We start from the raw sequence: 13821 nt of genomic DNA, 5'->3' as shown, positions 1-13821 counted from the left end.
GCCCGTTCATCGCCGCCACAGATCTCCGTGTTTGTGCGGGTGAGGCGATGACCGGAGGACCCACGGTCCCTCTCGGGAGGGACGCGTGTAAAATCCCTCGGCGCTGTTCCGCAGTTATCCACGAACACGCCCACGTTCACTTGCCGGTTATGGACGCTTTCCGTGGGTGTCCACGCCGTTCTCACTCATTTGTTTTAATGCCACAGTGGAGCTTTCTCGCGGACTCGGGAGTCTTGTGAGGGACGGGGCAGCCTCTAAATAAATGCAATTGTGTTCAATACTTAATCCTTATAAAGACCGGTGCTTACTTTGCAAATCGGGCGGCGGGTGTTGTTATTTTTTTATTGACATATCTGCGTTGCTTACACTTTCTGGTACGTACCCCCCCCCCCTCAAAAAAGAAGTTTGTCTCTCTCCCTCTGCGCAGTCTATCTCGCCAGCACTAACTCGTCAGGGTCACGGTGGCTGGCGGCGAGTGGCGAGTGGCGAGACGCGTTCTTGTCAATTTCCTCTTCCTTCGCCCTCAGCGCGCAGGCGCGGGCCACCGCCGGTTTGATACATTTTAGCCGGGCGTCAGTTTCACTACAGTGGCGAATGAATAGGAGGCAATCTGTAATTGAGGAAGCAGTTTACATCATGACTTCTACGAATGAGGATCGTGTTGCAGGTACGCGGAGTGCGAGCGTGTTACCTTTCCCACCTTTCCCAGGGTTTCTTTCCCACCCTGTTTTGTCTTTTTTGGGGGAAAATATCTTGAAGGCAGCCCGTTTTATTCCAAACTTCCATCTCGCTAAACTTTCCTTAGAACTTTAATTTTGAAAAAAAGAACACAGCAATTCGTTTGTGTGAGAAGTTTTTGGCTACGGTAAGAGGGGTCGACGGTGCGGAAGAAATGCCATCTGGAGAGGGGGCTCGCAGTGTTTTTAACGTGACGTTATGCTTTGGAAACAAAAGCTAGTGATTCCTGTTTAAGACAAAGTTGGAGGTGCTCTTATTAAGCAAATCATTTGAAATAGCTCAAAGCTGCGGTAGGTTAGTCCGTGGTTCTATTCATAGACTATTTCCTTATAGTTGAAATCTCCCAAACATAAAAGATCGCGGTGCCAGGGATCGTGAATTTTCTTCATTTTAAATCGTGTTGATTAGAATTGCTCCTCCCGCCCCCTCTCTTCCAATTTCTTTCTTCACGTTATTTTCCGGATTACAGTCGTTAGGTGTGGCAAGCCTATGTATTTTAACAGGCTTTTTAAAATGTAAATTTAAACAAAAGGACTTGGAGCCAAATGACAAAAGCGGGAGATTATGTCGTGGTTTTTTTTCCACCTACAGCGATTTAACGAGAACTGTCCTGCTAAAGGCTCTTTGGAGATTGTAGTTTCTGCCTCCTGTGTTTATAATCTGGGACCATTACCCTCCCGACAATAGCATCCGATTAAAGCCTCCACATTTGAGTGACAGCCTAATTTTATTGTTAGTTTGGAGGCTGTTTATTCGTCTCTTCCGTGTAAGGATTACGGAGAACTGTCGTCAAGTTGTTTTTAAAAAATCTTGTATGGTTTTCTTAGCCAGGTTAATAAATAACAGGGCAGTGTGAAACGGCCATTGTATCCCAACTCTACAGGTCTGAATACTTCAATAATAAAATACGTAGTATTTTGGGTACAAGGCAGAGCACTAATGTACTGGTTACACTGGCTGGGCGCCAAGGAGAATCTCCGGGTTTATTCAGGGCGAAATTGTGTTCCGGCTGTTTTTTGTGTGTCATTTCTCACACGGGCATTGTTCCCATTCCTGATCACCATCTAGTGGGATCGTATGCTGAAAACCTTGCTGCCCTTTCTCCTCTATTCCGTTTACTTGTCAATAATTCCTGCCATCCGTCCAACAATCTCCAGGAGTGGGGAACGGTAGCATCAGGACAAGAAGTGTTAGGTTGGAAAAGAGCTTCTCTCCCCCCCAGCCTGTGAGACTCCTGAACTCCCTGCTGCCACCCGGGTCTCCTCACTGACGAAGCAGCAGTATTATTATTATCCTGTATACTTTTTAACGTGTCTTAAATGCATCTTGTTACTTGTTAATTTATTATCACCTTGGTACCCAAAGTGTTGCGTGTGAGTTATATCTACTGAGTTGTGCACCTCGGTCGCGAGGAACGTTTCGTTTGACGGTATACATCTATACCGTCGAATAACAATAAACTTGAACTTTTTAAGACTACCTTGAGGTATTTATCTCTGGCACGGTCTGTCTGGATGATATGCAGAACAAAAACTTTCCATTGTACCTAGATGTTTGTGTCAATAATTAACTAATACCTGTACTCTTGTCCTAGATCCTCTGTCCCATTGACAATTGCTGTGTTACTGACACAGGTAAAGGTTCGTACCAGAAAGTTCGTTCAGGATCTAATTTGTCCAATCACTGACTTAGATACGTGAGATTTGTTGTTTTGCAGCAACAGTACAGGCAAGCATATTGTATCACTGTAAATTATGTAAATAAATAAAAGGAAAAATGAATTAGATTTATTATCACCAGCATGTGTTGTGAAATTTGTTGCCTTTGCGGCAGAGTTACAATGCAATACGTAATAGAGGTAATAAGCTGAATTATAGTAACTGTGTGTGTATATATATATATATATATATATTAAATAGTGCAAAAAATAAAAATTTAAGAAAATAGTGAGGTAGTGTTAATAGGTTCACTGTCTCTTCAGAAATCTGGCAGAGATGAAGAAGCTGTTCCCGAATCATTGAGTGCGTGCCTTCAGGGTCCTGTACCTCCCCCCTGATGGTGGCAATGAGAAGAGGGCATGTCCTGGGTGATGGGGTTCCTTAATGATGGATGCCGCCTTTTTGAGGCATCGCTCCTTGAAGATGTCTTGGATACTGTGGAGCTGGCTAAGTTTACAACTCTCTGCAGCTTACTTTGATCCTGTGCTGTAGCCTCCCACAACCCCCCCCCCCCCCAATACCAGACGTTAATGCAGTCGATTAGAATGCACTCCACATTACATCTGTAGAAATTTGAAGTGGTGTTCATGGATACTATTCAATGGAATAGTGTTAGATTTACAGCTTTGTTGATGGAAAGCAGAGGGGAAGAAACTGTTCCTGAATGTGTGGGTCTTCAGGCTCCTGAGCCTCCTCCCCATTGATAGCAACGAGGAGAGGGCAGGCCCCGGACAGTGAGGATCCTTAATAATGAACGCTGCCCTCTTGAACGTGTCCTCGGTGGTGGGGAGGCTCCTGTTGAACTGTGTCCCACTGCAGGTCAGTGCTTCAGAGGGGTTTGGAAAATGGAAAAGGGGATGTGTAATAGAAAGAATCTTTCACAATTTTGCTAAACCATAGAATTTCACAGTAGTTCTGAATGTAGTAGCTGTTGTACTGAAGGAAATATAGCAGCTAATTGTTCAAAATCTCCTACACGAACAAGACAGGTGTGTTTTTTTTTAGAGATACTAATTTATATATTGATTGGAAGATGACGGAGGAGAGGGATTAAAGGGGTAATGCACTGTGAGACTTTATGGTGCTCAGATAACAGAAGGTTACAGCTTGCAGTGAGATAATTGTCCAAATGTCTGTGTTGAATCCATGAGCAAACTATAATAAGTTCCATTTTGTTGCTCGTACTACAAGGACCTATGTTCAGATATTTATTTAGTTCTCTTTTAGAACGCAAAATATTGTAGCCCAGCACAGGTCGTTCGGCCCACTATGTTGTGCTGATCCTTTAACCTGCTCTAAGATCAATCTCGCATAGCCTTTAATTTTTCTATCATCTGCAGTGCTGTGCAAACATCTTGTGTATAAAAACCAGCCTGCCTAAGACTTGCACAGTACTGTGTTTCTCAACACAGAGTGGAGAGCGGCGGGAGCAGAGGATGCTGGGGAATCACTGTGGGTGGGGTGTGGGATGGGTGGTGGAGAAGGAGTGCTGGGAAGGTGGGGTGAAGCGGGTGTAGACACCCCAGCCCTGAGACATCGGGCGAGGTCAATTGATTCCAAGCTATTGGTTTATTGATCAATGTCTCTCCTGCTCCCTCCCCTCTCCCTTCCCCTTTTCCCAACCATGAATCCCCTCTCCCTTCCCCTTTTCCCAACCATGAATCCCCTCTCCCTTCCCCTTTTCCCAACCATGAATCCCCTCTCCCTTCCCCTTTTCCCAACCATGAATCCCCTCTCCCTTCCACTTTTCCCACTCTCTGTCCACAATAGAGACCCAGATCAGAATCAGGTTTATCTTCAGTTGCATGCCATGATTTTTATTTGTGGGTGCAGTACGGTGCAATGCATAAAATTACTACAGTACTGCGCACAAGTTATAGGCACCCCAGCTATATGTATGTGCCTAAGACGTTTGCACGACACTGTATGTGCCTACCCAAGAGTCTCTTACATGTACCTAACGTATCTACTTCTACCACCTCCCCTAGCAGGGTATTCTATGTACTCACTATACTCTGTGTAAAAGAAAACGTGCCTCTGACATCTTTTTTACCAATCATCTTAAAATTGAGTCCCCTTGTATTAGTCATTTCAGTCCTGGGAACAAGTCCCTGGCTGTCGGCTCGATCTGTGCCTCTTATCCTGTACACTCGCATTCTTCCTCTGAGAATCATTATTATTGTTATAAGTTAGTGAGGAACAGTTAGAGTATACAGCAGGTATCCCAGGGTTGAAATGGGTGCCTCGGTAGTGTAGCATGTCGCTATTACGTTCTGGGGTGCTCCAGAGTTTGGAGTTCGGTCATCTGGTTTCCTCCCACAGTCCAAAGATGTAAGGGGTAGATTCACTGGTCATTGTGAATTGTCCCACGATTAGGTTAGGGTTAATCCAGTTTGTCAGGGGATGTTGGGATGGCGTGAATAGCCTACTCTGTGCTATATCATGAAATAAATAAAAATGTGTACTTTAATGTCTGCTAGTGGAGAGAAGGCGTTGAAGACGAAAGGGGATAAGTTTCAAGCGAGGTGTGTGGGGCGGAGTGAGTGGTGAATGCTTGGAGTGCATTGCCAGCTGTGGCCGTGGAGGCAGATACGTTGGTAGAGATTAAGAGGCTGTTCGATAGGCAAATGAATGTGCCGAGAATGGAGGGAAATGGGCATTGTGCAGGCAGAAGGGATTAGTTAGGCCTTTAAGTAAAGTACACCAGTGCCTCTACTTCCCAACGAAATTTGACATGTCCCTTTGACCCTCACCAGTGTTGTCTGCGCGCTTTGGAAAGCGTCCTATCCGGATGCATTACCGCTTGGTGCGGTAACTGCTCTGCCCGAGACTGTGAGAAACTGTAGATCAACACATCGCCAAAACTAGACTCCTCTTCATCGGCTCTGCTTTTACCTCACTGCCAGCATAATCATAGACCGCACACAACCCAGACATTCCCTCATCTTCAATCCCTCTTCACCACCCCCCCGCCCCCCACATTGGGCAAAAGATTCATAACTCTGAAAGGAAGTACCACCAGGCTCGGGGACAGCTTCTACCTCACTGTTATAAAATGATTGAATGGTGTCCTACTACTGCACTTCCTCTGTAACTGTTGCACTTTATTTGGCTTTCTCTTATTGTTTTTTTGCTTGTCCTAACTCAAATAAACTGATCTGTATAGGTCAGTTTTCCCACTCTCTGTCCACAATAGACCTACAAAAAGTAGTGGATACAGTCCAGTCCATCACGGGTAAAGCCCTCCCCACTGCTGAGGGCATCTCCACGCAGCGTTGTCGCAGGAAAGCAGCATCCATCATCAGGGACCCCCACCATTCAGGACATGCTCTGTTTTCACTGCTGCCGTCGGAAAGAAGGTAGAACAGGCTCCAGACCCACACCACCAGGTTCAGGAACAGTTATTACCCATCAGCCATCAGGCTCTTGAACCAGCGGGGACAACTTCACTCAACTTCACTTGCCCCATTACTAAAATGTTCCCTCAACCTATGGGCTCAATTTCAAGGACTCTTCATCTCATGTTCTCATTCTTGATTTTATTGATTATTTATTATTCCTTTTTGCATTTGCAGTCTGTTGTCTTTTGCAACACTGGTCAAATGCCCAACTTGGTGCGGTTTTTCATTGATATTTTCAATTTATTGAGTATGCCCAAAATTATTTTATTGAAACTGAATTTCAAGGTTGTATTTGGAGACATATATCCACTTTGATAATAAATTTACCTTGAACTGTGAACTTTAAGATATTTTCATTATGTTTCAAAGTAAATTTGGCACAGGCCCCTTTGAAAGTGTTAACATGTGTTCTTAACTTTCTCAACAGTTAGAACGATCTGTATGCTTTTTTGAACTCCTTTGTATATCATTTTATCTTTGGTGAATCCCTTGTATCCATTCCAAGATTCTGACATCCATCCAAAGGTGTAGTGCCCAGAATTGGTCTCAAAACTCCGACTGTGGACTAACTGCTAATCAAGGAACACATATTGTATAATGTACACTGTGTACCTCCTGTACCTACAGTGGCAAATGAGTGTATGTCTGTGGTTTTCTGCTGCTGTAACCCATCCACTTCAAAGTTCAACATGTTGTGCATTCAGAGATGCTCTTCTGCACACCACTGTTGTAACATGTGGTTATTTGAGTTACTGTCACCTTCCTATCAGCTTGAGCCACTCTGACTTCTCTCATTAACAAATCATTTTTGCCCACAAAACTGCTGTTCGCTGGATTTTTAAACTCCAGAGACTATTGTGCATCAAAATCCCAGATCAGTGGTTTCCGAGATACTCAAAATGCCCCATCTGACACCAACACAATGCCACTTTCAAAGTCACTTAACAATTCTTCCCTATTCTGATATTTGGTCTGTACAACATCTTGACCATACTTGCATGTTTTTATGCATTGAGTTGCCGCCACATGATTGACTGAGAAGATATTTGCATTAATATGGGCAGGTGTACTTAATAAAATGGCCACTGAGGATACAGAAGCATTATGTTTTTACTTCTTGGAATGGATACGGATGGCGTTCACTAAAATTGTATCAAAACTCTGCACAAAGAAATTCAAAGAAACTGGCTTGTTCTAGCAGTTCAGAAAGTTAAAGAATGCCGTAACACGTTCAAAGGGGATGTGCTAAGTTTACTTCGAAAATTAATTGAAACTCCTCAGATTGACAGAGTTAATAAAGCGAGACAATCTGTTGCCACTGGTCAGGTTGTAATCAGGGTGTGGGTAATGTACAAAGGGTAATGTACCTTTGCTTGCGTGCTTTCATGCTTCGATCTCATATCTGTATGCTTTTGCTTTTAAGCAGCCGTCTTGACTTGCTGTGCCACCTACAAAGATTTCAATGCATGCCTTCCTTTTGTCTTATTTCCCGGATGTTCCCCACCAAAACGTGCCCTCACTGGTCCCTTCCAATGGTTTTTTCTCTGCAGTGCTTGCCAGCTAATGCTCAACAAACTCAGCGATTCCTTCTCCCTCCTTAAGCATAATGCTCCGCTATTCCCCGTCTGTGATTTTTATTGCTATTTTCCAGAAATCATTATTTCAGCAGCTCTTGCATCTTTCTGCAATTTGCCTACAAATTGCTTCTTCCATTCACTTCTCGCAATTTATTGATCAGAGCCTCACACCCAGCAGCCTGATAGTTTGGCTGTTGTCCACGTTTCCAACCACGCGCCCTGCCTTTGAAGCTTGTAAATGCAGGTCCTCCGCAGCTTGCAAGTGGCCAACTTGTGTACAGCGAGTGTTTGAGAGACCAGTGGAAATGGCTTTTAGATTTAATTGTGTATAATTTGAGTTTTTCTTCAAAGTCAATTGGCCGGCTTCTGTATTGTATATCTTCAGCCATCAGAAATCTGACAGGAGTCCTGATGAAGGGACTCATCCCAAAATGTTGGCAGTTTATTCCTTGCCATGGATGCTGCCTGACCTGTTGAGTTCCTCCAGCATTTTGTGTGTGTTACTCTGGATTTCTAGCATCGGCAGAATCTGTGTTAACCATTCAGACCATGGCTACTGTGCTAACTCTCTCAAGTTGAACTTTCCTAACCTAATCTCATTATCCTGCTCCCCCCCCCCCCCCCCACCACCCCAGCTGGGTTCAAAGCTTTAATCAGATTTCTGAAAGCAGCGATACAGAAACAGACTCTTTGCCTCACAATGTCCCTGCTGATCTTCAAGTACCACTCGCTCAGCACTTGGACTGTCGCCAAAGTCGGGTTTATTGTTACATGCACAAGTGCAGTGAGAAACTTGCTTGCAGCCGCGTCACAGGCACATAACATAGCGCTGTCGCAGTAAAGCAGCATCCATCGTCAGGGACCCCTGCCAACCAGGCCATGCTCTCTTCTCACTGCTGCCAGCAGGAAGATGGTACGGGAGCCTCAGGACCTACACTGTTCATGAACAGTTATCACCCTGCAAGCATCAGGCTCTTGAACCAGAGGGGATAACTTCACTTGCCCCATCTCTGAACTGTCCCCACAACCTAAGGACACTTTCAAGGACTCTTCATTTCACGTTCTCAATATTTATTGCTTATTTACTTATTATTATTATAATTATTATTTATTTCTGTTTCATTTCCTTTTGTATTTGCACATTGGTTGTTTAACTGTCCTGTTGGGTGCGGACTTCCGTTGATTCTGTGATGTTTCTTGGATTTACTGAGTATGTTTGCAAGAATATGTATCTCCGGGTTGTATGTCAGGGGTGACATATATGTACTTTGATAACAAATTTACTCTCAACTTTGAACTTTAATATAAGCAGCATTCAAAGAAAAGTGTAAGCATAAATTATACACAATTTTTGCAAGAATTAATACAATTAAAACTACAAAAAGAAATTCCATTTTAGTGTAACGTGATCATAGTTTTGCTGAACTGTAGTGATTAGGGTTGTGCTGTGGTTCAAGGGCTGAATGGTTGAAGGGAAATGGTTGTTCTTGGGCCTGCTGATGTGGGAGTGTACCCCCAGTTGATGAAAAGGTGGCCTGGTCCAGATCTTTGAGGCAGCATCTTCTGCTGATGATGTCGTTGGTGGGGAGAGATGTCACCATGATGTAGTCCACTACCTTCTGCAGTTTGTTATGTTCCTGTTCATTTGCAGGAATTTGCACCGTAGTGTAGTGGTTAGCGCGTCGTTATTATGTTCCGGGGTTTGGAGTTCAATTCTGGTGCTGTTCTGTAAAGAATCTCTGTACGTTCTCCCCGTGGAATGCATGGGTCTTCTCCCGGCGCTCCACTTTCCTCCCACGGACATACCGGTTAGGCTGTTTGCTCATTGTAAATTGTGTCCCGATTAGGTTAGGGTTGCTGGGGTGGCGTGGCACCAAGGGCTGGAAGTGCCGTGTCTCGTGAAATAAGTGACTGTGATGCACCCGGTTGGGATACTTTCAATCTGAGGAGTTTGTACGTTCTCCCCGTGACTGCGTGGGTTTCCTCCGAGTGCTCTGGTTTCCTCCCACAGTTAAAAAAAACTTACGGGATAGTAGTTTAATTGGTCACAGGGGTGTGATTGGGCAGCAAGGGCTCTTTGGGCTGGAAGGGCCTGTTACTGTGGTGTATCTCTTTAAAAGAAAGTGCTTCGGTAGAAGTTTGTTAGAATGCTTGGTGACAAGCTGAACTTATTTATTTTTTTGGAGCAGGGGGTTCCCAACCTGGGGAGGACGTGCTAACTCCTTACAAACCTCCTTAACCTCCGTTGGATCCTGATGCTTTGGTGATCCAAAGGGTCTTCCAGTAGTCATGAAATGAGGATTAATTTTATTCTTGCGCTTGTTTTGCTCGAGTTACAAGAGCCAAGAAAAACAAGAATTGGAAGAATTGAGAGAACAAAGAAAAGATAATGAATTCTAGTAGCAACAATTAACCTCTAAGTTAGCCAGATTCAAGTAGCGTGACAGTAGTCTCTATCTCGAAGTTAAGAAGTTTCCAGAAAAGTACAGAAGCAATTGTACCATAATTACTGGAAAATTTACTGAACAATTACATGTATATAGGTGATTATACAGAATTACAAACATAAAAATGTTAAACTACAAGAAAAATAAAATTCTGTACCCTAATCTCTAACACCTCAAAGTTTTAAGAAAAAAATATAAGCAATAATATTGAATGATTAATTTATGTGAATAATAAATACTGAGAACATAAGTTGTAGAAGAATTGATAGTGAGCTCATAACTTGTGGAATGAGTTCAGTGTTGAGGAGAGTGGAGTTCCCACACTGGTTCAGGAGCCTGACGGTAGTTGGGTAATATATCACCATATACTACCCTGAGATTCCATTTCTTGTGGGCATTCAGAATTAAACAAAGAAATATGACAGAATCAGTGAGAAACTGCGCACAAAGACTGACAGTCAGCCAGTGTGCAAAAGAAGACAAACTACCAATAAAAAGAAATATATATAAACAAACAAACAAACGAACATCTAGATAGAAGTGACCCTGCCATCGTCAGCCGTGCTTTGCGTATGAGTAAAGCCAGCCATGAATCGGTCTGGCCAGGATGCTCTTTTGAATAAGCGACAAATTTACGATGACAGCTGCAATATTCTTAATGTTCTAAGTGGTTTATGCTCTTCTCTTCATCAATTAAATATATTGTACTAGCTGTCAGATCTGCTTCAGAGCACATCACTCATAATGTTTGGGCAAGTGTCCTCTCCAATTGTTTCCTAAATCACCAGAAGTGTCCGTTGGCGTTGGAAGTTGTGCATGGAATACTTAGTAGAAGCTTCTGTGTGGGGGAAGTTTTCTTTGGGGTGCTTAGGAGTCTCCTTTTAGTGATTATATTATAGTGTGTCCTTAGATTATATTATAGTTTGTTCATAGATTATTCCATACATTATACTGTAGTGTATCCATATGTTGTACTAACCCTAGCAAAGGGTAAATGGCCCCACTGCCATGTGGGCAGCCTCGGGAGAGACAAAGGCTATGGGAGTAAACCCAGACAGAAAATCTGGAGTGGAGCCCCTAAGGCTGGACATCATTGAAAATCCTTCCAGCAGCTCCTGCAGCCAAGCTAGTGCCAAACATATTGCTTCATAAGCTTTCCTTTGGACTACACTGGTGAGGCCGAGAGGGAGATCTTGACAACTGGGCATCTCAGGATCTCCATACCTTCCGCCCAGGCTTGTGATGATAATGATCATCACCCATTGTCCTTCGAGGCAGACAGATGCCAGCCACCACATCATACCTTAATGTATCCATACATCATACTATAGTGTATCCATACATTATATTATGGTGTGTCCACAGATTGTACTATAGTGTTGTAGATTTTAACTTAAAGCCAATGTGCCAAAGGGAAGGATATGGAATCGAGGGGTCAGCATATTACCGCACAGAATTAGGCCCTTCAGCACGATTTGCCAAACTATTAATCTACCTAGTTCATTGACCCACACCAGAAATAAAGCCCTCCGTTCCCCTCCCATCCATGTACTTATCCAAACTTCTTTTAAAAGTTGCAATTGAACCCACATCTCCCGCTTCCCTTTGAGTGAAGAAGTTCTCCTTAAATATTTCATGTTTCATCCTTAACCCATGAACCTCCAGTTCCAGCCTCACCCAACCTCAGTGGACAAAGCCTGCTTGCAGTTACTCTATCCTTTCATGATTTTTTAAACCTCCATCAAATCTCCCCTCGTTCTCCTACGGTCCAGTGCTAACCTCTTCAATCTTTCCCTATCAGTCAGGTCCTCAAGTCCTGGTAACATCCTTGTTCTCTGTTCACTGATGATAATAGTGACCTTGCCAGCTGGATGAGATTGAAAATGGTCAGGGGAAGGGGCCCAATGAGGGATCTGTATGTAAGTTTGCAATATTTTAAAACTGAGTCACTCTTCGATTCTTCTTGTGATGTTGAAATGGTGGGATACCCATCAACCCAAAAGCCGTTGGGAGTTTGCAGGCTGATGTACGTTGGCCCTGTGCTGTCTGAAGGATACGTTACCAGCAGCTGAGATCAGCAAACTTAGTAGAAGATCAGATAGCTCCTGGGGTTTTCTTAATGTAACATTTTTAGTCACTAAGGCAACTACTGTCAGGAAGATGACTCAAATTCTGCTGGCAGATTAAATTTCATCTTGTGGCCAATTTATCTGGTTTATGGAATTAGCAAATAATGATGTATGTCTCACTAAATGCTTCATTGGAAATCTTGGCACAAACCAGTAGTAGTTTATTAACTCTTGGGTGGGATTACATAATCATTTTAAATTTTTAATAGATGCGTTTCTGTTGTCTTCACAGATTTTCCCATTTTATGTAAACTGTTAAGAATATAAGGTTCAAAGTGAATTTATTTTCAAAGTATGTATATGTCACCTGGGTAATAGGGTGGAGATATGTCCCTATCAAAGGAGGTGTAAGGCGCTCCTTCCCTCCGCTATCCTGCAAATAGATCACCCTGGGGCAAGGTGTAGCACCTGCTTAGCCCCCCGATCAGGGTCACGTGAAGTCATGGGAGCAGGTGGTGGATGGTCGTATGAGTGGCTGGTTTCATATCACAATCCCTGGTTATGTGACCACTGTCACTGTGCAGACAATCTCTGAAGAGTATTGGTAATGGCTGGGGTCACCCGCCTTGTAAAGACACTGCCCAGAAGAAGGCAATGGTAAGCCACTTCTGTAAAAGAAAATTTGGCAAGAGCAGTCACGGTCTTGGAAAGACCATGATCTCCTATGTCATCAACGTAGCGTATAACGAACGAAGATCAAATGGACGTTGAAAGAATGTTTTCAGTAATGGGGGAGTTTAGGACCAGAGGGCACAGCCTCGGAATACAAGGACGTCCCTTTAGGGCAGAGATGGAATTTCTTCAGCCAGAGACCATAAGACCTTGCGAGGATGGTGAATCTGTGGAATTCATTGCTGCAGATGCTATGTGGCCAAGTCAGTGGCAGGTTGATAGGTTCTTGATCAGTAAGGGTGTCAAAGGTGATGTGGAGAAGGCAGGAGAATGGAGGTGAGAGGGGTAATAAGTCAGCCATGATGAAACGACAGACTGGGTGGGCTGGGTGGCATAGTTCTGCTCCTATGTCTAATGGTCTTATGGAATGAGACTGGGTAATGGGAGAGGGACCTTGTTCTCTCAGTGTTGCATCCTCTCTTCCATTATAATTCAGTGGCTGTCTGCTATTTTATAGCAGCACACACAAAATGCTGGATTAATTCAGCAGGTCAGGCAGCATCTACAGAATCAATAAACAGTCGACATTTCAGGCCGAGACCCTTCATCAGAGCTTATTTTATCAGCTTCCTTTGGTGGAGTTTTTTTTCTCCATCTTTCATACAAACAGACAAGAAACGTATAATTTCCTTGGCTAAAAATGTAAAAGCAGTTTATTTTCAGAAATGCAGGCCAGTCATTTTCAAAGGCTGTAAATTGCACCATTTCTATTTAAGAGTTGCACTTCAGAGGTTTACAGAAAACATTTTGTTCGTATGATCGGCTGGATGAGTGCAGATCCCATCTGAGAAAACATCTTTAATATTTCGGGCTGGATGAGTGCCCTTCCCAGATGAAAGCAGATCATTTAGATGACCGGCTGGACGAGTGCAGTCCCCAGCTGAAAAGATCAGCTGCAAGCACGAGAGTCAACAGTTTGTTTAACTTCGCTTCAGGGGTCAGCCGTGGAAAGGGAGAGCAGCTTCAAGTTTCCGAGTGTCAGCGTCCCAGAAGATCTATCCTGGGCCCAGCATGTTCATGCAGTCATGAAGAAGGCAGAGTTTCTGCATTAGGAGTTTGAGGAGATTGGTGTGTCTTCAAAGACTCTGATGAATTTCTACACATGTACCATGGAGAGCCTTCTGACTGGCTGCATCACC

General features: G+C 43.6%; 1 protein-coding gene across 5 annotated transcripts in view; it reads left to right on the top strand.

Moving 5' to 3' along the window:
• The first annotated feature begins 425 nt into the window (after positions 1–425).
• Positions 426–13821, top strand: part of LOC140717308 (solute carrier family 45 member 3) — a 154885-nt gene continuing 141489 nt past the window's right edge. For all 5 annotated transcript variants that reach the window (XM_073030766.1, XM_073030771.1, XM_073030767.1 and 2 more), the window contains exon 1: positions 426–667. The gene's annotated coding sequence lies outside the window, so the exon portion shown is untranslated. The remainder of the gene's footprint in view (positions 668–13821) is intronic.

This window comes from Hemitrygon akajei, chromosome 27 (assembly GCF_048418815.1).
Source record: "Hemitrygon akajei chromosome 27, sHemAka1.3, whole genome shotgun sequence".
Classification (NCBI taxonomy): domain Eukaryota; kingdom Metazoa; phylum Chordata; class Chondrichthyes; order Myliobatiformes; family Dasyatidae; genus Hemitrygon; species Hemitrygon akajei.
The sequence above is the reverse complement of the archived record's forward strand: the minus strand, read 5'-3'. Positions and strand labels throughout refer to the sequence as shown.